The sequence below is a fragment of the Canis lupus genome, chromosome 18 (genome assembly GCF_011100685.1).
Source record: "Canis lupus familiaris isolate Mischka breed German Shepherd chromosome 18, alternate assembly UU_Cfam_GSD_1.0, whole genome shotgun sequence".
In the NCBI taxonomy this organism is placed as follows: Eukaryota; Metazoa; Chordata; class Mammalia; order Carnivora; family Canidae; genus Canis; species Canis lupus.
The window spans coordinates 42,983,444-43,005,571 of record NC_049239.1 but is presented as its reverse complement, the minus strand read 5'-3'; the positions used below and the strand labels follow the sequence as shown (position 1 = coordinate 43,005,571).

Sequence of the window (22,128 nt, the reverse complement as noted above, 5' to 3'; positions counted from 1 at the left end):
AACCTAGACCCATGAATAGGCCAGTGAACATTCTGATTGGTATGTTAATTTGATCCCTTCATTCATACTTTTGGGAAAACATATAGATACTTTATGTTAATAGTAGGTTTGTCTGGATACAGCAGAAAAAAACTAAAATAACTTGAACAAGTTAGAAGATTATTTCTTGGAATCCCTGGGTGGCTCAGTGGTTTAGCACCTGCCTTTGGCCCAGGGTGTGATCCTGGAGTCCTGGGATCAAGTTCCACATTGGGCTCCCTTCATGGGGCCTGCTTCTCCCTCTCTGCCTGTGTCTCTACCTCTCTCTCTGTGTCTATCATGAATAGATAAATAAAATCTTAAAAAAAAAAAAGATTATTTCTCTTTTTGTGGAAAACAAGGCTGAAGATAGGCAGTCTCTGGTTGGTATGGTGTGCTCCAAAGTATAATCAGCAACTCAGGTTTCCATACGTTTGCTCCAACATCTTAACCAGAGATTCCATCTTTTACCTCACGATCCATGAGGACTGAAGGAGCTCTCTATTATCCTCTAGGGTAAATAAGGGACATCTTTCAGCTGAATCAGTTCCATTTTAGTACTTTCTAGAAGACCCACACCATACTGGGCTTATATTTTATAGCTTAATCACATGACTAAAGTCTAGCTACAAAGAAAGATAATGAGAAAATATGATATTTATTCCAGTGGCCAGGAGCCCAGGTAAAAATTGGAGTATGTTTCTAAAGAGGAAGAGATTGCTGGGGTAGGCAACTAGCAGTCTTTGTCACAGCATTATATAAATATATGGATGTCTTCTGTTATGCACTCCCCTCCTCCTTTCTCCCTGACACATGCATACACACGTGTGTACACACATACACACTACTCACATTCACATAGGCACCGCCTATTTAATTTTATTTCCTAGATAAGTTAGTCCACTCTAGTGATCTTGTGCCCAAAAGTTCTTTTCTGGTGCTAATGCATGGTGATTGTACCAACTTTAGAAAATGGTCAATTGAGATCATTAAACAGAAGGATCTTGGTCTTTTTTCAAAACAGCCAGTTGGTCAACAGAATAAATTGACTGTATGTACTCCGCACTATGGTTGATACTGCAAAAGATGTATAAGGCATATAACATGGACCCTTTTTCCTATATTTGATCATAGTGAATGGGGCCATTATATTCCCAAATTCCCAAGAAAGGAACCCAGAAATCATCCTAAATTTCCTCTCATCTTTTACTTCTCATATCCAATCGATTATCAACTTCTACTGGTTATTCCTCTTTTGTTTTGATCTATCATTCTTGTTGTTACTTTCCTAATTCAGGTCTTTGTTATTTCTGGCCTGGATGTTTGAAGAACTGCTTGATTTATATCTGTGCATTCTCCCTCCACTTCTTTCACAGTACTGTCACAGTAATTTTTCAGAAGTAGTAGTCTTTTACTTTCTTTTTTTGTTGCTGTTTTTGTTTTAGTCTTTTACTTTCTTGCTCGAAATTCAGTGATTTCCCAAAATCTGTGCTCCTTATAGAGTCCTTTAGAATGATGATGCTGTCTAAACTTATCTTTTAGCAATACTGAACTGTATTGATCATAGTGAATGGGGCCATTATATTCCCAAATTCCCAAGAAAGGAACCCAGAAATCATCCTATTCAAATTCTATTTCTTTTCTTTTTTTTTTTAAATTTTACTGCAATTTCAGTATAGTTAACGTACAGTGCTACATTAGTTTCAGGTATACAAAATGGTGATTCAACATTCCCATTCATCACCCTGTGCCCATCACAAGTGCCCTCCATAATCCCCATCACCTATTTAATACATCCTCCCATCCCCCTCCCCTCTGGTAACCATGTTTGTTCTCTATAGTTAAGAGTCTGTTTCTTGGTTTGTGTCTCTCTCGCTCTTTTTCCCTTTGCTTTTTTTGTTTCTTAATTTCCACACATAAATCAAATAACATGGTATTTGTCTTTCTCTGACTTATTTTGCTTAGAATTATACTCCATCCATGTTGTTTCAAAAGGCAAGATTTCATTCATTTTTATGGCTGAATAATAGTCCAGAGACAATGCAAAGCTAATTTAGCTTTTCAGATCCACTATGCAAATATGAAAAATATCTTCATCCTTCTGCCTGTTCTGATGTGTCTTTATTGAATATCCTCTCTCCACTTGTTCACGTGGCAAATTCTTTCACAGGCTTTCTCAGCATAAGTGTTCCTCTTTTGAAACTCTTTCTCTGAGTCAACAAAACCACTCTTTTCTGTTTACACTTTTTACATACCTCCTTTATAACAATTATCATACTATATTATATTGTTAATTTGTATATCTACTTCTCTAATAGATGGTAAGCTTCTCAAGGACAAAGACCATACTTAAGTATTAAATAATTATTAAAAAATAAAATAATGTCTTCAATTGTGTGGTAATGTAGTTGAGGACACTAACCGATGAAATAACACTGAGTCAGTGTGCAATCAAGTGCTATGTGATAAGTAATAGTTCAGGGGAAAAAAGGAGATACAGGAGATTGGAGGAATTAGGGAAGGAATCAAAGAGAACATAATCACCAGTAGGGATATTGCATAATGATTTGGGCCAAGAAAACTGAAAATTCTAGGGACATATTTGTATGTTCAGCAATGTTTGTATAAAGAAATATTTATAGGGATGCCTAGCTAGTTTAGTTGGTAGAGCACGCAACTCTTAGTCTCAGGGTTATGAGTTCAGGCCCCACATTGGGCGTGGAGCCGACTTCAAACAAACAAACAAATAAGATCAAAACAAAGTACTCCATTAAATTTTGAAAAAATATAATAAGTCTACAAGAAAAGAAAAATGAGAAAGGATAAAACCATATGGGGCACCTGGGTGGCTCAGTCAGTTAAGTGTCAGACTCTTGGTTTCTGCTCAAGTCTTGATCTCAGGGTCATGAGATTGAGCCCCATGTGAAGCTCTGTGCTCAGCACAGAGTCTGCTTGTCTTTCTTCCTCCCTCTCAGCCCATCTCCCACTCAAATAAATAAATATGTAAACAAAAGGAAAAAAACCTAGAAAATACAAAGGGGTATATTGGTTTAATTTGGAACCCTCTTATCTATAAGTGTTTTTAGTTCCTTTTAACTTTAGTTTTTTTCCATCTCTAAAGAAATTAAAGTCCCATTGTATAAATACTTTATTAGTACTACTGTATCACATAAGCATCTGCATTGTCTCTGGACTATTATTCAGCCATAAAAATGAATGAAATCTTGCCTTTTGAAACAACATGGATGGAGTATAATTCTAAGCAAAATAAGTCAGAGAAAGACAAATACCATGTTATTTGATTTATGTGTGGAAATTAAGAAACAAAAAAAGCAAAGGGAAAAAGAGCGAGAGAGACACAAACCAAGAAACAGACTCTTAACTATAGAGAACAAACATGGTTACCAGAGGGGAGGGGGATGGGAGGATGTATTAAATAGGTGATGGGGATTAAGGAGGGCACTTGTGATGGGCACAGGGTGATGAATGGGAATGTTGAATCACCATTTTGTATACCTGAAACTAATGTAGCACTGTATGTTAACTATACTGAAATTGCAGTAAAATTAAAAAAAAAAGAAAAGAAATAGAATTTGAATAGGTTTTTCTCAGTAGAAGGCATACATATGGCTAAAAAACACATAAAAAAAGTGCTCAATATTATTAATCACCATAGAAATGCAGATCAAAGCCATGAGATACCATTTCAAACTCACTAAGATGGCTAAAATAAAAAAATACGGGCAATGACAAGTATTAGTAAGGATGTAGAAAAATTATACCCTCGTATGTGTCTGTTAGGGTTATAGAATGATGCAGCCACTTTTGAAAACAATTTGGCAATAAAACATACAGTTACTATATAATTAGCACTTGCACCCTTAAACATATGCCCATGAGAGTGAAAAATAGCTCCACAAAAATCTGTACACAAATATCCACAGTGACATTGTTCTTAATAGCCAACAAGATGAATACAACTGATGGATGGATAAACAAAAGGTGGTAAACTCAGAATGAAATGTATTCAGTAAGAAAAAAAGAATGAAGTATTGACACAAGCTATAATAGGGAGGAACCTCAAAAACTTGATGCTAAGTGAAAGAAGCCAGTGAGAAAAGCCCATATTGTATGATTTCATTTATAGAAAATGTCCAGACTAGGGAAATCAGTAGAGACAAAAAATAGATGAATAGTTTCTGGGGGCTAGGAGAAGAGGGCATGGGAACTGACTGCTAATGGGTACTTGCTTTGGACGATTGAAGAGATGAAGAAATGAGGTAGTGGGGATGGTTGCACGACTCTTTGAGTATACTAAAAACTTGAATTGTACATGTTAAAAGGGTGGATTTTATGGTAAGTGAATTATATTTCATTAAAGCTATTATTAAAAGAATCCTCTGGGATGTCTGGCTGGCTCAGCCAGTGGGGCATGGGACTCTTGATCTCCCGTCATGAGTTGAAGCCCCATGTTAGGGGTAGATTTTACTAATGGGAAAAAAAAAAAAAAAGAAAAGGATCTGCATTGTCTCAACCTCTAATCTTTTTAACTGTGCACATACACAGTATTAATATATGCTTATATATACATAGTTAATGTGCAATATATATAGTACAAATATGCATATACTCTGACAGGATAACACATTCCAAGGTTCAAAAAATATATATTAAGGCATACATTGAGAGGCATTGTTTCCACCCTGTCTCAATTTCTTCCTCTCCTGTGTTCTGTAGATAACTGCTTTTATGCAACTAGCTCTTTTATTTTATATTTTTTAAAGATTTTATTTTTAAGTAATCTCTACATCCAATGTGGGGTTTTGAACTCACAAGTCCAAGATCAAGAGTCGCAGGCTCTACTGACTGAGCCAGCCTGGCTCAACCATCTCTTTTAAATCTATAGGATATGATTATACTGCTGAGCTTTGCCTTTTTTTTTTTTAACTGAAATGACCTTTTTCTTTACTTTTTCTAAAATACATTCTTTTTCTGCCTTTATTATAAGGGGATGTAATAATTTGCCTGCTTTGGTTTTCTCCAAATTAAGGTTTCAGCATAATTTAGTAGTCTGATTATCAATACTTAGATTATCTTCTAGCCAATCATTGTGTTAAATACAAGTAACTCTTTATAATAACTATTATCATGTATCATAGGTCAAAGAAAAGTTTATTTATAATTTTTCCTGAATTATAATTGATACCAGAGACCTGAATAGGTTATCAGTAGGATAAAAGAAGAAGCCTGGATAATATAATTTGATCATTCCATTTAGAAGGTTGGATCCATTCAGGGAGAGTATGAAAATATATTTGAAAATAATTTCGTTTTACCATGACTTATTTTGCTTGCTATGTACAAAGAAAAACTTCAGCAATGTGATTACAGATGGATATATGGAGAACTTCAGAACTACATATGAGGGATGCCTGAGTGGCTCAGCGGTTGGGCATCTGCCTTTGGCCCAGGGCATGATCCCGGGGTCCTGGGATTGAGTCCTGCATTGGGATCCTTGCATACAGCCTGCTTCTTCTTCTCCCTCTGTCTGTGTCTCTGCCTCTCTCTGTGTGTCTCTCATGAATAAATAAATAAGAATCTAAAAAAAAAAAAAAAAGCTGCATTTGAGCAAGCCCAGATACTTTCCATCGTTGAGTCAGGAGTGAAAAAAATGAGGAAAGGCTTCAATTTCATTTTTTTAAAGTTTTATTTATTTAAGTAATCTCTACACCCCATGTGGGGCTCATACTCATGACCCTAAGATCAAGTCACATATTCTTCCAACTGAGCCAGCCAGGTGCCCCAGTGAGTCAGCCAGGCACCCCTTCAATTTTGTTATCTATAAAATGATGGTAGTTAAATGATATGATCTTAAAATCCTTCCACTCCTTAAGCTTGTGCAATTTAGGAGCAGTGGTGAGAATAGTAATGAAGTGATTGACTACTGATTCTAAGTTTAGTACAACCAAGAGGCTGGTAGAACAATCTGTGGGAGGACCTACGAGATTTCAAGTCCTGGTAAAGAGGAATAGTGTGTTCAGTGGAAATGGAGGAGAAAATGGAATTTTGGGGTCAGGGGATTTGATGGGCCATCATTGTGAAAGAAAGCCCACCATGTGCTCCTGGGAAGAAAAATGTGGGTTCTGGGTTTTTGGTTTTCTTTTTTTTTAACATGTGGGTCATAAATTCTCAGGGGAGCTATAGATAAACCATAGGAGGTTCTCAAATCCTCTAAATTATGCACAACATATTAAATTATATCCATTTTTCTGTGAGAAAATATTTTCAGCTTTAAATAGATTCTTATCATGACCTAACAAAAAAGTCATTCACTCTTAAAAATTAATGATAAAGACTCCTGATGATTAAAATGGAGAAAGAGGGATACCTCCGTAGCCTTGCAGTGGGTGAATATGGTTATTGTGATACTTTCAGAGTCCGTTAGGTTTTAGTCACCCGACCTTGAAGTAAGAGAGAAAAATGAATAGAAAGAAACAGAATTTGGGGATCCCTGCGTGACTCAGTGGTTTAGCGCCTGCCTTTGGCCCAGCCGCGATTCTGGAGTCCCGGGATCGAGTCCTGCGTCAGGCTCCCGGCATGGAGCCTGCTTCTCCCTCTGCCCCCCACCCCCTCTCTCTCTCTCTCTCTATGTCTATCATGAATAAATAAAAATCTTGAAAGAAAGAAAGAAAGAAATAGAATTTGCCATTAGGCAGTTTTGAGTCTTGGCTTGCCATTATTAGCTGTGTGACCTTAGGTTTATAACCCCTGTTAAGCTTCAGTTTTCTCAGCTATAAAATGAAAATAGTAAGTAGCTACCTTAGATGGTGGTTGTCAGGGTAAAATGAGATAACACAGGTTGAACACATAATATGGTGCTTGACACATAGTGGGTATTTGGTCAACCTCTCCCCTCAGATTTTAGATTTTGTATATCTGGTCCTCAGTAAGTCCATCTTCAGAGAACTACTCAGTGATGCTCATACTCAAGAAGATCATATCTTATTAAGAGGTCAGTTTAGAGGTCAGTTTAGAGGTTCTTTCCCATGCAGATTTGCAAGCCGGGTGTGCAAAAAACCCACATTGGACTTGTTGCCTGGCAGCACGTGTCCCTGAGTGGTAGTACATGGCTTGCATTGTAATGTCATCAGTGCAGGGGCCAGCTGGCTGAACATGTACTGCCACATGGGCTAGGGACTCCATTCCTCAACAAAACAGCAGCCAGCACTAGGGTTAACAGAAAATGACAAACCAGGCATGGATGAGGGAGGCGCCAGCAGAGCAGCGGGATGTCCTTTGATTTGCTTCTGTTATTTGCATGTCTTTCTTGTGATGTCTGTGAAATGTTCAGAATGACAAAGTTTTTAAAAGACCTGCTGACTCCGCCTGAAAAATGTGAAAAACCTCCCGTTTAGAGACCTATTATGTCCAGCTAGCCTGCATTTTCTATATCTTTTTCTTCATTTTTTATTAATGCAAACATTTGCATGAAGACAGAACCTTTGTTTCGTAAAGAGTTCATCTGCCCCTGCTGCTTACTGGCCCTGCCATGCAAGAGCACAACAGAACCTTTGTTACGCTTTCAGCAAAGCTGTTTATGAACGGTGGCTTACTGAGGACTGCTTCCTGTGCTGTGTGCTTCCATTTTGTCTAAAAAGAAAAAAAAGAAAATAGTTCTTAGGAGTGAAAAGAATTTGGACTTTCTTTTATTCAAGTCTTGGATGTTGAAATGACAAGTAGCCTCCAAATTTGTGAGGAACTGGTAATTGCATCGAATGCATTTTTTCACTTTACCTTGAACATAATGAGGCCCTTAGTAACAATGGAAGGAGCAAGTGCTTTCTCATTGGATGAGAGGGAGGGGACAGTAAAAAGGCAACAGAAAGAGGGGTTGAGAACAGGACAAAAGTGGCGTCCTGTAAGAACCCTAATATTGTAACAGAATGTGTTTTGGTACTTAGCGTTTCCCACCTGGGAGGCGCAATCCTGAAGTGGTTTCGTTGAATAAAGAATAGCACCACAGTGTATAAATAGTGATACAGTTTATGTATTCAATCAGTAAATATTTGAATGACTGGTATGTGGAAGACACTGAATGGTCCTAAGAGTTAAAGGGGATAAAAGATAAATGAGTCATGGTCACTAGCAGCCTATAAGGAGTTGGAAGTCTAACAAAGAAGATAACACATGTATAACAGAAATCACTGTCTCAAGGTATAAAGTGACATTGGAAATATTTTAAATAGATGGTTAGGGAATTCAGGAAAAGGGAGATTGCTTCTGGGTCAGAGAGAATCAGGAAAAGCTTCGTGAAGAAAGCGGCATTTGACTTGAGCCTGGCAGGAAAGGTAGGCTTGGACATTGCAACAGAGCTATGAGTGAGGAGTCAAAAATTATGTTGGTCTGGTAAAATAGATCCCAGAGTATATTTTTATAGGGTAATTTGGTGTTTGACACTATTAATTTAGATGCTATGGTAAGTGTTGGCATGAGTTTTCTGTGTAATCTAAATTAGGGCCAGTCTAGGCTATGCTGTTCCATTCATTCACCCCATGACCTTGTGCACTTTGGCCTAGGCCTCTGGAGTATCTATAAATATCTACAATAGCATGTTTACTTTCATAACAAAAATAGACAAAGGGATTATTGGGCATTATTACAACCATATCCCATAAACAGGGTGTAGACACAGTTCTGAGTGGGGATTTGACATGTGAGACTCATATTTGAAAGAGAATCCCCACCTTCATATAGAAGCAGTATCAAACAGAAGGGAGAAGATCAGGAATTCTAAACCCATGAGTTTTCAGCTACCTTAAATTAGAAATCATTTCTGTATCTTTCTATTAGACTGAGGTCCTGTTACTGTTATATGAGTTGTTGTGAATGCCAGCTAATTTTTGTGAAATAGTTTGAATGTAAAATGACAAGTAATTGATAAGTTACCTTATTGTACTAATACCGTTAATCCTTATATTCATAGTTAATTGCATATTACTAAATATAATTCCTAATAGTCTGTAAAGGCATGGTTTTCCCCAAAGGCTACAACCTTTGATGACTATATAGCACAATTGATTTTCACAGTGTAACTTAAAAAAAATTTTTTTTAAAGATTTATTTATTTATTTTTAAAGATTTTATTTATCCATTTGAGAGAGAGAAACAAAGATAGCAAGAAAGAGCATAGGGAGGCAGAGGGAGAAGCAGGCTCCCCACTGAGCAGGGAGTCCAATGTGGGACTCAATCCCAGAACCCTGGGATTGTGACATAAGCCAAAGGCAGATGCCCAACCAACTGAGCCATCCAGGTACCCAAAATTCATTTATTTATCTTAGAGAGAGAGAGAGAGCATGAGTGGGAGGGGTAGAGGCAGAGGAAGAGAAACCTCAAGCAGATTCTGCCTGAGCTTGGAGCCCAACATGCAGCTTAGTCTTACAACCCTGAAATCACAACCTGAGGTGAAGCCGAGAGTCAGACATTTAACCAACTGTGCCACCCAGGTGCCCCTTGCCTTGTAACTTTAATACTTCCCTGCCTGACATGACATTATGAGTGGCACTTGATTTACTCCATGTTTGTCAGTTTATAGGGTTTTATTTAACCTATGATGCCTTCGGAAAATAGTGTTATGACTTTATGGAGTTGATTTCATAACAATACTGTTCTATGAGTAACTATTTTTGCAAAGCTACTGTCATGACGGTTATTACTTGTGTTCTTCACATGTCCCATAGATTGTAACTGTGGAAAACTGCCACTTCAGATTTCTTGGATATTCAGGCAGTACATTTTGTTATGGTCAGCTAGCTGAGTACTTTTAAGTTTGGATCTCGGTAAAAGCCTCCTTAAAAAATTGTTTTTTCCTGTAGCTTCTGGCACTTGAAATTACAGGACTCCAACCTACTAATTCTGTATTATGAGATTTAGGCTAGAAATACTGAGGCAATAGGATTTAAGTACATGACCTTTACTGACATCCTCAAAATATCAAAAATCACCAGTTTTAGGAAGAAAGAAAAAGGAAGGATTAATGACTGGCTAGAGACTGTTTGAATGTCAAAGCACTCAGCTTTGCACAGCTGTTAACTTGTACAATACCTCTATTGGTTGAGGGAAGTGGACTTCAGTTTTTCGTCCTCCACTTTACATAAAGATCTTTAGTGAACTCTTGTTTTCTGGTTGTCACAGGTGATGTTAACATACGTGTAATGCTTTGTTTGCCCTCAGTGTGTCTTTTGGTATTTGAGTTTGACTAGCTGAATAGCAGCAATGTGGTGGTTTGGATGTATTAGTTTTGTCTGTTTTATATTTATTAATGTAAGAAATCTTTCCTTAATTTGTAACTTGTCCTTAGAATATTCCACTTGGGGGCTACCTGGGTGTCTCAGTTGGTTAAGCATCTGCCTTCTGCTCAGGTCATGATTTCAGGGTCCTGGGATTGACCTCTGAGTCAGACTCCCTGCTCATTGGAGAGCCTGCTTCTCTCTCTTCCTCTGTCACCCCCCTGCTTATTCTCTTTCTCTCTCTCTCTCAAGTATTTTTTTTTTTTTTTTAAAGAAAATTCCACTTGGCATAGCTCGTTAAGGGCTGCAATATAGTGCAGTCCTGACCATAGACCTAGATTCAAATCCTGTCTCTGCTACTCACCAGGCTGTTAACATTTAGGTAAATTATATATCTGAATCTTCCTTTTTTTCATCTATAAAATGGAAATAAAGGAGGCACCCATTTCATAAGTTTGTTGTGAGAATTAAATTAATTAATGCCCATAGAATGGTTAGAAGGCTCTCTTGCAGAGACCTGAATAAATGTTAGCTGTTGCTATTATTATATTTATAGGTTTAACTACCTTTAAGCAAACCCTGTAATGATTAAGAGCTATTAAAAGAGGGAAGCCTCCTGCATTTATATCAAGGATGTTTATTAGGATATTCATATGCAATGTGTGATCCACTTACAGTGTTTTCTGGGCACCCAAAGTTAAACTTGACACACAGCTGTTTTATATTTAGAGCTAGTTAATATCTGAAGGGGCCTGATTTGGAGTTAATGCGTTTATTTTTCTCTACTCTAAGTTTTAAATTTCTTTTTATATTATGCTTACTGTGCTAATTGTGAATTCATGATTTGGTAAGGGACCCAATTATTTAAAGTAAAGATCATATTAGAAAAAAATATATAAGATAATAGGTTTATTTACTTGGAGTAGAGAGGGTCTGTCTGAACAATACAAAAGCACAAAAGTTAAAATGTCTATACAATGAAAGATACCATAAACAAATTAAAGTAAAAGTCATAAGGTAGATGTATATATTTGCAACATATATAGAATTAGGAAAAAAAACTATAAATCAAGGAGACGAAAAAAGAACCAGAGAGGAAAATGGCAAAGGATACTAGCAGATTATTCACAGAAAAAATACAAATAAACATGAAAATATGCTTAACTTTATTTGTACTTAAGAAGACCAAAATTAAAACAACAATGAAAAGCTATTTTATAGCTGTTAAATTGGCAAAATTACAAAGTCTTAGACCAAGGATAGTGAAAAGATAGTCTAATGGCTAAGAAGAGTGTAAATTGGAATAAATTTTTGTAAAATTTATTGCTTTGTAAAACAATTGTGTATGTCTAAGTAAACATGAAGATGTAGAGTAAAGGGAAACCTTATGAATGCTGGTGGGATTGTAAACTGGAAGAGCCACTATGGAAAACAGTATGGAGGATCTTCAAAAAATTAAAAATAGAACTACTGTATGATGCATCAATTCCACTACTGGGAATATATCCAAAGGAAATGAAAACACTAAGTGGAAAAGATATCTGTACGTTCACTGCAGCATCATTTACAATAGTCAAGACATGAGAACAACCTGAGTGTCCATCGATGAATAAATGGATGAAGTTGTAGTGTGTATATATAACGGAACATTATCCAGCCACAAAAAATGAGGAAATTCTACCATTTGTAACATGGATGGATCTTGAAGGCATTATGCTAAGTGAAAATGTCAGAGAAAGACAGATATTGGGGGTGCCTGGGTGGCTCAGTTGGTGCAGCATCTGCCTTTGGCTCAGGTCATGATCCAAGGGTCCTGGAATTGAGCCTCACCTCAGGCTGTCTGCTCAGTGAGGAGCCTGCTTCTCTAACTCTGCTTGCCACTCTGCTTATTTGTGCTCTCTCTGTCAAATAAATAAATAAAATCTTAGAAAAGGCAGGTACTGTATGATTTCACTTATATATGGAATCTAAAAACAAACAACAAACAAAACCCCAAACTCATTAAAGAAGAAATCAGACATGTGGTTGCCAGAGGCAGATTAGGGAGAGGGAATTAGAGGAAGGTGGTGGGGAGGCAGGGTAAAGATTTCCAGTTATAAGATGAGTACTGGGGAGGTAATGTATAGCATAATGACTGTGGTTACCACTGCTGTATGATACATAGGAAAGTGGTTAAGAGAATAAATCCTAAGAGTTCTCAGCACAAAGAGAAAAATGTTTTTTCTTTTCTTCTTTCTCTTCTTTTTAATGTATCTATATGGTGAATGTTAGCCAAACCTATTGTGATAATCATTTCACAATATATGGAAATCAAACTGTCATGATATATGTCTTAAACTTACACAATGATATTTGTCAATTATTTCTTAATAAAACCGGAAAAAAACCCCACAAAGATATGTGCATCCTGTGGCATGCCAATTCCATAGGAAAACTCTTCCACATATGCACAGGGAAACATGTATAAGAATGTTCAACACAGGGAAACATGTATAAGAATGTTCAACACAGGGACGCTGGGTGGCTCAGCGGTTGAGTGTCTGCCTTCAGCCCCAAAGCATGATCCTGGAGTCCCAGGATCGAGTCCCACATCGGGCTCCCTGCATGGAGCCTGCTTCTCCCTCTGCCTGTGTCTCCGCCTCTCTCTCTGTATCTCTTATGAATAAATAAAATCTTAAAAAAAAAAAAAAGAATGTTCAACACAGCAAAGTTTTCTATAGTAAAAATATGGAAACAGCTTAAATATTTACTAATAGGGAAATATTTGCTATTGAGAAATACTGCAAGGCTAAGTTGGTTCCATATTGTTTCATAAAAGATCCCCAGACATAACTGAGTAAAAAAAAACAAGATTCAGAAAAAAATATATGTCATTTATTTAAAACAGAACTAAACCAAGCTCACAAATTATGTATTTTTATTTTTTTAAAAGTATGCATACCAAACTGACAACAACTGTTACCAATGGGAACTGGGATTAGTTTTTAACTTTTTCTAAACTGTTGGAATTTTTAAAAATAATTTTAAAAAGTAATTTTAGAAATAATTTTAAAAAATAATAATTACATGTGTAATTAGAAAGAAACAGTTTTGGGGATCCCTGGGTGGTGCAGCGGTTTAGCGCCTGCCTTTGGCCCAGGGCGTGATCCTGGAGACCTGGGATCGAATCCCACGTCAGGCTCCCGATGCATGGAGCCTGCTTCTCCCTCTGCCTGTGTCTCTGCCTCTCTCTCTCTCTCTCTCTGTGTGACTATCATAAATAAATAAAAATAAAAAAATAAAAAAGAAACAGTTTTTTATTTACAATTTAAAGATTATATAAATAATTTTAACTTAGTTACCAATTTAAGCTTCTTTTCTAGTATTTACATAAATAGCCAGCAATTTCTAGATAATACAGTATAAAATGGGATGACACATTGGGGTTTTGGATTTTTCTTAATTATGATTTGCTTTTGTTTTTGTTTAGAGAGGTCATAGGTCATAGTGGAAGGACATAGGCTTTGGAGTCAAATCTAAGTTTAAATCCTAGATGAGCCATTTATTAAGATTTTTAGCATGTTCCTTAACCTCTCCGAGCGTCAGAAAAGTCTATTACTTACCTCATTGAGTTGTATAAGGATTATATGTACTGATTTTCCTCATTTCCCATGTCCTTTGGTCAGAGGAAATTGGTCTAGTGTGGTCTCAGATCAAAGATGGTCTTCAATGGGTGATAAAATATTTTACCAGAACATACCATGTTCCTGGATCAGGACATACGAGCAAAGATGGAGGATGTAAATAATTAATTTTAGAGTTCTATTAACTTTTTAAACCAGTAAGCTATCTATTTGTACTTCACAAGACCAAATCAAATCAAACCATGTTAGTGATTTATAAATGATCTTGAACTTGAAACTTCTAAACAATTTACCTGACAAGTTGTTTGGTTAACAGGGTTACTTTTCTTATCTCAGAGAACAGTCTTAATTTAATTCAACATTTGTGCCAGCCGGCATCTGAATCTCAAGAGGCTTCAAAGACTAAAATGTGTCTCAGAAGGACTTTGGCAAAGGAGGACAAAGCCAGATTTAAAGTTGGATATATGTATATACTGTACTTTTCACTTACACTGCTGTTGCTCTTGTATGTGTCTATTAATATCACATGTAGTAATTTATGTGAATATTTTTCTAGTGAGACTTGTTTATTCTAGTATAGGGACTCTGTATAAAATAATAATAAAAAAATGAGTGGTCTAATTAATGTAGGTGGAAATTCTAGGCCCCTCAAGCAATCATTTCCAAATGAGACCCTTTATTTGATTGCAAAACAAACAAGCTAATACTTTGATGGTATTTATCCTTGGGAAGAGAGTTAAAAAGAAATAGTTCTGGACTTTCCCCATGTAAATTAGAGTCTCCTGAGTAATTAGCAGTTAATACGTGAACGCTTCCTATAAGTTTAAAGCGTATAGCTGAAATGGGCATATGATTATGTATATTATTGTATGTGTAAGGTTTATATAGCCCAGGAATCCTTGAAGATAATCTGTAAACATCCTTGGTTGGATGAGCAAAAGTTTAAATAAATGAATGGGGGCTATACTATATTGGTCAGATGGTAGTTTGTTAGTGTTGAAAACCACTGTCTTGTAAGTTTTGCCATGTCTGGAAGTGGTACATAGTAACAACTGTAGTAATAACAACAACAAGAAAAATAATTGCTAATATTTATTGCATACTTACTATGTGCCAAACACTATGCCAAGATTATTACATACATTACTTTATTTAATTCTCACTACCAGCTTACGTGGTAGGTACTATTCCCCAATTTTATAGAAAAGGGCGGAGAGATTAGGTAACTTGCTTAAAGTCACACTGTTAATAAGTGCCAGAGCTAGAAATCAAATCCAGGTCAACCTGATTTCAGAGCCCATATTCTTAAGTATTGCAAAAAATTGCTGTGTCATTTTAATCTGTAGAATCAGTATGTAGCAGTAAAAATATAATCATTAATGTCTTACTTTTCATATATACCAAATATTTTCCAAAGAAGTAGTTTATTATTAGACACATCATTCTTAGCATTATACCCATTTTATAGCAAGAGTGACTATGGTATAAAGAGATTAAGCAATCAGCAGGAGGCCGTTAAACAGAACCAAGAATTATCTGATCCACATTGCCTTTATTTGAGAGGTTCATATAACGATCATACAGTGTTACTTCTATTTCACTTAGATTTTTCAGTGTAGCATGTTGAAGTTTTAAGTGTTAAGAACGATACTATCTGAGCAAGACATGGACCTTGGGCCTTCATGTGGATTTCAGAAAAATAGAGTCTTATTGGTAGATGTTAGAAAAGTTAATCCTGGGCTTGTTGTAGGAATCCCAGCAAAGCAAAAGAGGAAAAGTCAATCTGAAATGTTTTTCCTTTTCCAAGGAGGGCAGCTAAGATGCCCAGATATCTTTGCCCTCTGGGGGTGCAGGTGTGCAATTTTTATTCTTTAATCATTCACATAAATTAAAGCCTATTCCTTTGCATTTAAAAAATAATATAAAACGACACTCTCCGTGTTTTATTGCCAGGCAAGAGCTTTGAACTTCTGTCTCATTGAAGTTTGATAAACTGCAAGGATTTTCCAGGGTTGGGTGGTACACTTAACCACAGAGGGAACATTGGACTGATAAGAGCTGCAGGTGAAAGAAACCACCAGAGAGTAGCAGTTAGAGAGAGCTCCTTGCACTTGGCTTGTGAGAAATTCTCTGCAGGGAGAAACTTTTCCTTGCCCTTTCTGGCTCTTCAGCTGCTTCCCTCCACCCACACATAAAAAGGGCACCAGGACTTTCTGTTTCCGCATTGTGAATGAGGAATACGTGGGGGGTGAATACTTTGTGGTGGAGTGATTCTTTATAAAAAAAACTTTGAAATTTGATGACAAATTCTAACTTCACACAAATGCTGATTGGCATGCACACCTATGCATTTGGGGACAGAATGTGCCCGCACACGCACACCTGTACACACACGTTCACACAGACACAATGGACATTTCTCAGATGATTTTATATCAACATACGTCCCTGCCTTTGTGCTGTATATAAAATAAAGGTCATATTTATGGGAAAACTCACTATACAAAGTGTTAACGATAAGGCAGTGTGGTATTGTGGTAAGAGCATGGGTTCTTGGTTTGAGTCTTGGCTTTTCTTCTCACTAGGTTAGCTGTGTGATCTTGAGCAAGCTACTTTAATTCTATAAATCTTAGTTCTCTCATTTGTAAAGTGGAAAATGATATCTCATATGCAAAATACATATGTATCATAGGATTGTGGCAAATACATAATATAATTCATGTTAAGACAATGAGTACACTCAGTGCACCATGTTTCAAATTGGCATCATTTATTGTTACCATTATTATGTGTAATATTAAACTCTATAAACATCAGATTGGTAGATGAATGTTAAATGGGAATAAACCTTTTTCTTCCTTCCTTCCTTTCTTCCCCCTTGCCCCTGACCTTTTTTGGTGCATTTTCCAGAGAATTTCTCTTTCCCAACCCCAGGAGGACAAAAGTACTTTGATTCTAATTGCTCTGAAAATGTTTCATCCTTAAAGGGCTTTCACATTGACATTTAGTCCCTGAAGTCAGGAAGGGGAAGCATCAGGATTAGCAACTAAGGAGAGCTCTTTCACTTCTACCATCAAATCAAAAAACCCAAAACACCCCCATCCTATACTAGTAGGCTTAGGTAGATCTAAGTCAAAGAAAGTCCATCTAGTCCAAGGAAGGAATGTAAGACCAGGAGATAAGTGGGTGGAAAATGGTAGGAGAATACAGAGATGGCAGTGTTCTGATTTTAATGTGACTTTGGCCATTTTTTCCCAATTTAATATATATTAAGGTGTAAAACGGTTAATGCCAGAAATTGGCATGTGTGATCTCTCAACTTCTCTCTCAATTGCAGAGTAATAGTTTTGGCCATTTCTTAGAGAAATAGTTCTCCAGTTGGAAGAACTGTTGCTGAAGCACTAATTTTATTTTCACCTCTTTTTGGGGGTAGAGGCTAGAGAATGTTTGCAGTACACTGATAGTTGTTTGATAGTGCACTTTGGGAAGCACTCATATTGACAGAATAAGTCACAGAATATAAACATGTCAGTCATCTGAATTTTTGGCCCATGCAAATGTGGTGAAACCTTAGGTTACCATTGTCAAATGAAGACTGTCCTGAGTACAGCGTGGGCAGATAAAGTTATTTGGTTTTTAAGACTGCCAAGACTTCAGGAATGGTTTTTTGAAGTATCTGGGGGTTTTTTAGGGTGGGGGAGGGGTTTAGGGAGAGGGAGAAGGAGAATCCAAAGCATGCTCCACGCCCAGCACAAAGCCTGACACAGGGCTCGATCTCAACCCTGACACAGGGCTCGATCATGACCTGAGCCAACATCAAGAGTTGGATGCTTAACCAACTGAGCCACTCAGGTGCCCCTTGAAGTGCCTGTTTTTATAAATTTTAGGTAATTCCTCCATATTTTCCTGAGGGACAAAACTATAAAAGAGACAAATAGTAACAACTTAGTAACAACTTCGTGGAATTGCTTTTTGACAAGGTATTCATTACTTTGAGGATTTTTTTTTGTTCTCGCTGCTCCAGAAGAAAGGGTTTGTAGATTTTTTTTATTTTTTTAATATTTTTTTTATTTGAGAGAGTGAGCAAGGGAGAGAGACAAGAGACAGAGAGAGAGAACAAGCTGGGGGATAGGCAGAGGGAGAGAGAGAGAAGCAGACTCTCCGCTGAGCAGGAACCCAATGCAGGGCTTGATCCCAGGACCCTAGGATCATGACCTGAGCCGAAAGCAGATGCTTAACCAACTGAACCACCCAGGTGCCCCCAGAAGGAAGGGGCTTTTAAAAATTTGTTTATTTTTAATTTTTTTGGATGGTAAGTGGAAATACTGAATTGGAAGTTTCTATGTAAACTGTGGCAGGATACCCTTGTTGTACCTAAAGATAAAATTCAGGGAATAGGAACAAGCATTTGTTGAGCACCTGTTGTAATGGAAGCTCTAACTTATGTTGTTTACTAAAGTAAATCCCCCCAGTAGACCTTGAGATAGGCTCTTAAGAATTTATATTATCAAGCAAACCAGGGACTTTACATGTGTTATATTATTCAATTGTCATAACCCTATGATGTAGAACTACTAATATTATTATTATGAATAGTAATAGTATTATTAACCACATTTTACAGTGAGGAAATAGGCTTAGAGAGTCATTTGCTCAAAGTCACACAGCTAGGAATTGTTAGGGCTGAGAATGGAACTATGGTCTATCTGAACTCCAAAGCCCAAGGTCTAAACCAGTGATTCTTAAACATTCAGGTACATAAGAAGCATCAAGGGTACTTGTTTAAAACTACTGGACTCCATGAAAAGTACAGTATAGGAAATATAGTCAATAATATTGCAGTAACATTGTATGGTGACAAATGGTGACTATACTTATTGTGGTGAACATTGAATAGTAGGTAGAATTGTCAAAGCACTGATCTGAAACAAATATAACTGTATACTGGCGTACAATGTTATATTTAAAAGTTTATTTATTGGACACCGAGGCTCCTTCCACAGTTTGGCTATCGTGGCCATTGCTGCTATAAACATCGGGGTGCAGGTGTCCCGGCGTTTCATTGCATTTGTATCTTTGGGGTAAATCCCCAACAGTGCAATTGCTGGGTCGTAGGGCAGGTATATTTTTAACTGTTTGAGGAACCTCCACACAGTTTTCCAGAGTGGCTGCACCAGTTCACATTCCCACCAACAGTGTAAGAGGGTTCCCTTTTCTCCGCATCCTCTCCAACATTTGTTGTTTCCTGCCTTGTTAATTTTCCCCATTCTTTAAAAAGCCTTTTTTTTTTTTTTTTTTAAGAATGGGCTCCAGGTAGAAATTTTTTTTTTAATTTTTATTTATTTACTTATGATAGTCACAGAGAGAGAGAGAGGCAGAGACACAGGCAGAGGGAGAAGCAGGCTCCATGCATCGGGAGCCTGATATGGGATTCGATCCCGGGTCTCCAGGATCGCGCCCTGGGCCAAAGGCAGGCGCCAAACCGCTGCGCCACCCAGGGATCCCTCCAGGTAGAAATTTAAGGTCACTAAATCTGGGATATTGTCAGATTACAAATCTGTATTTTAACAGGGTACACTGGGTGAGTTAAACCAAGAAGTTGATTGACCATATTTTGAGAAAGAGCTAAATAGTATTTCTTTCCATACCTGATAAAGAAGAAAACAGGTGTAGTTTAAACAACTAAGATTAAGCTACCAAAGACAGAGCCATGAATCAAACCCAAGCCTGTCTTTTTTTTTTAAGATAGATTTATTTATTTATTTATTTATTTATTTATTTATTTATTTATTTAGTCATTCATTCATTCATTCATGAAAGACAGAGAGGCAGGCTCCATGCAGGGAGCCTGATGTGGGACTTGATCCTGGGACTCCAGGATCATGCACTGGGCTGAAGGCAGGTGTTCAACCACTGAGCCACCCAGGCATCCCTTAGTCTATCTAATTCTAATACACCCTTTATTACAAACCCATGATTAATTCACACATTTTCCAGTCACAACAAATGCAGAAAACATGCTTTCTGGTAAATTGAGCCACACAGATTTCACAGTCCTACGGCTAATAACGTATAGCACCATTGGTGACATTTTCATTAAATTCCCTTTAATTTTTTCAGGGACTTTTTGTATAAGGAATTGGGTTTTCCTTGGAAGCAGATCATCCACACTTCAGGCATGGCACCACTACTCACTGGATTAAGTTTCTGAGACATGGATAAGTGGAAGAGGGTAAAAGAAGGTAGAAAGAAAAGAATTCCCAGGTATATCTAAATGGTGCTAAATGTAGCTAAATGGTGCCAAAGCTCCTCATCCTCATTAACGTCACCCTCATCACTGAAATGAAGAGTGAGGGGTTGATAGTAGTACTAATAGCCACTCATATGGTGATAGGTCATGTTCTACATTGTCTCCTACTCCATCCTTTGAGACCATAGCTCAATTAGGGCCAGCACGTTTACTCTGCCTGTTCTAGTCCACATCCTAGGGCAGAACCAACATTTTGATTGATCTTCATGGCTTCCTACTGGGACTGGGAAGACTTTTATCTTCTTTGTTTCTCACTTTCTGTTTCTGTCTTGATTTTTTCTTTTCAGCCCAGCGACATGTCCTCACATACATGGAGGATGCAGTGTGTCAGCTGCTAGAGAATAAGGAAGATATTAGCCAATATGGCATTGCCAGGTTCTTCACTGAATAGTAAGTACCTGAGTGTTTTGCCAATAGGGCGAGCCCAGAGGAGGCGCTTGGAAGCAGGCAAGGTACATGAAGAATAGAGCAGAGTATTGCTGATTATGTCGTGGCAGTGAATGCTCAGTTTTGGTAGGTTGGTTGAGGGCTGCCCAAACATGTTTTGGGACATGCCTTTAGTGCAGCTTGTTTTGTCCAGTGATAAGTCTCATGAGTGGCCATGATAATAATAGCTCAAGAACTAATTGATCTGTTAGATTTATTTCTTTAGATTCCTCCTATAATTTTTAACTTCCTCCATTATTCAGAATACTTACTCTGCCTGTAGTCAGTGTTCCTTTAGTCTGTGTGTTTCACAGCTGGCTTTTCTTATGGAAATGCTTAGGATGATTTCCTTCTACAGTTTTCTTTCTACAGGATGCTATGTCAATTGGCTAATGATTTTAGAGTATTACAGAGGCAGAATAGGTTTCACATTGTGTTTTTTTGTAAAGCTTGCTTGGAATGTGTATAAGTCAAAATAATGACAACTTTTTTAATATCACAGAATTGTTCTTAGGTTGAAAGAGAATCTGTTTTAAACACCTTGGTCTTCATGAAAGGGTTTGCTAAAGAAATACAGAATGTTATTTGTATTTCCAAAATGCCATCACTATTTGTATAATCATTTGGATTCTCCTTTTTTTATGGTTTATTGGGAGCATTCTATGGAAGGAAGAATAGCTTCTAACAGGTTTCTTTAAAAAAATATTTTATTTATTTGAAAGAGAGACAGCATGTAAGAGAGCAGAGGAAGAGGGAGAGACAGACTCCCCTCTGAGCAGGGAGCCCAACATGGGGCTCCATCCCAGGACTCTGGACTCATGACCTGAGCCAAAGGCAGACACTTCACCAACTGAGCTACCCAGGTGCCCTATTAGTTTTATATTTAAGGGGAATCATGAGCTCAGGTCTGTCTTTAAAACATATTTATTTTTTCCTTTCCTCCACAGCTTCCTTGAAGATCAGACAGCTGTTCTAATGGCCTAAACTTGGGTTGCTGTTAGGGGAATTCTTTTTTTTTTTTTTTAATTTTTATTTATTTATGATAGTCACAGAGAGAGAGAGAGAGAGAGAGGCAGAGACACAGGCAGAGGGAGAAGCAGGCTCCATGCACCGGGAGCCCGACGTGGGATTCGATCCAGGGTCTCCAGGATCACGCCCTGGGCCAAAGGCAGATGCCAAACCGCTGCGCCACCCAGGGATCCCTGTTAGGGGGATTCTTGACTCTCCCTAGCTTTATTTGTCAAGCTATGGGTCTTGCAAATAAAAGCTAGATTTTTATGGATTGGAATTTCAGGTCCCTGGGAAAAACAGGCTCTCCAGTAGTAGAGCCTGTCCCTTTCCCCAGTCCTTTAAAGGAAGATCAGGAAAGGAATCTTACTTGTTCTCATGGTGTGGGCTGAAGCAAATGAGGTGGGCAGGGAATAAAGACCGAGATTGAATAGCCTTGCTTGCTCTTACAGAACTG

General features: G+C 37.5%; 1 long non-coding RNA gene and 1 other non-coding gene across 3 annotated transcripts in view; one reads left to right on the top strand and one right to left on the bottom strand.

Annotated features, from left to right (window-relative positions):
* The window catches only part of C18H11orf49, a 195,808-nt gene that overhangs the window by 25,876 nt on the left and 147,804 nt on the right, over positions 1–22,128 (top strand). The window contains exon 2 of the transcript XR_005373450.1: positions 20,525–20,627. This is a non-coding gene — a transcript (chromosome 18 C11orf49 homolog). The remainder of the gene's footprint in view (positions 1–20,524; positions 20,628–22,128) is intronic.
* The window catches only part of LOC111090966, an 80,493-nt gene that overhangs the window by 15,773 nt on the left and 42,592 nt on the right, over positions 1–22,128 (bottom strand). Inside the window, exons 4-5 of one of the 2 annotated variants that reach the window (XR_005373451.1) lie at positions 13,907–14,050; positions 6,745–7,668 (exon numbers count right to left, since the gene is read on the bottom strand). This is a non-coding gene — a long non-coding RNA (uncharacterized LOC111090966). Of the gene's footprint in view, positions 1–6,744; positions 7,669–13,906; positions 14,051–22,128 lie in introns of those variants that run through there. The other variant, XR_005373452.1, reaches the window with a different exon arrangement.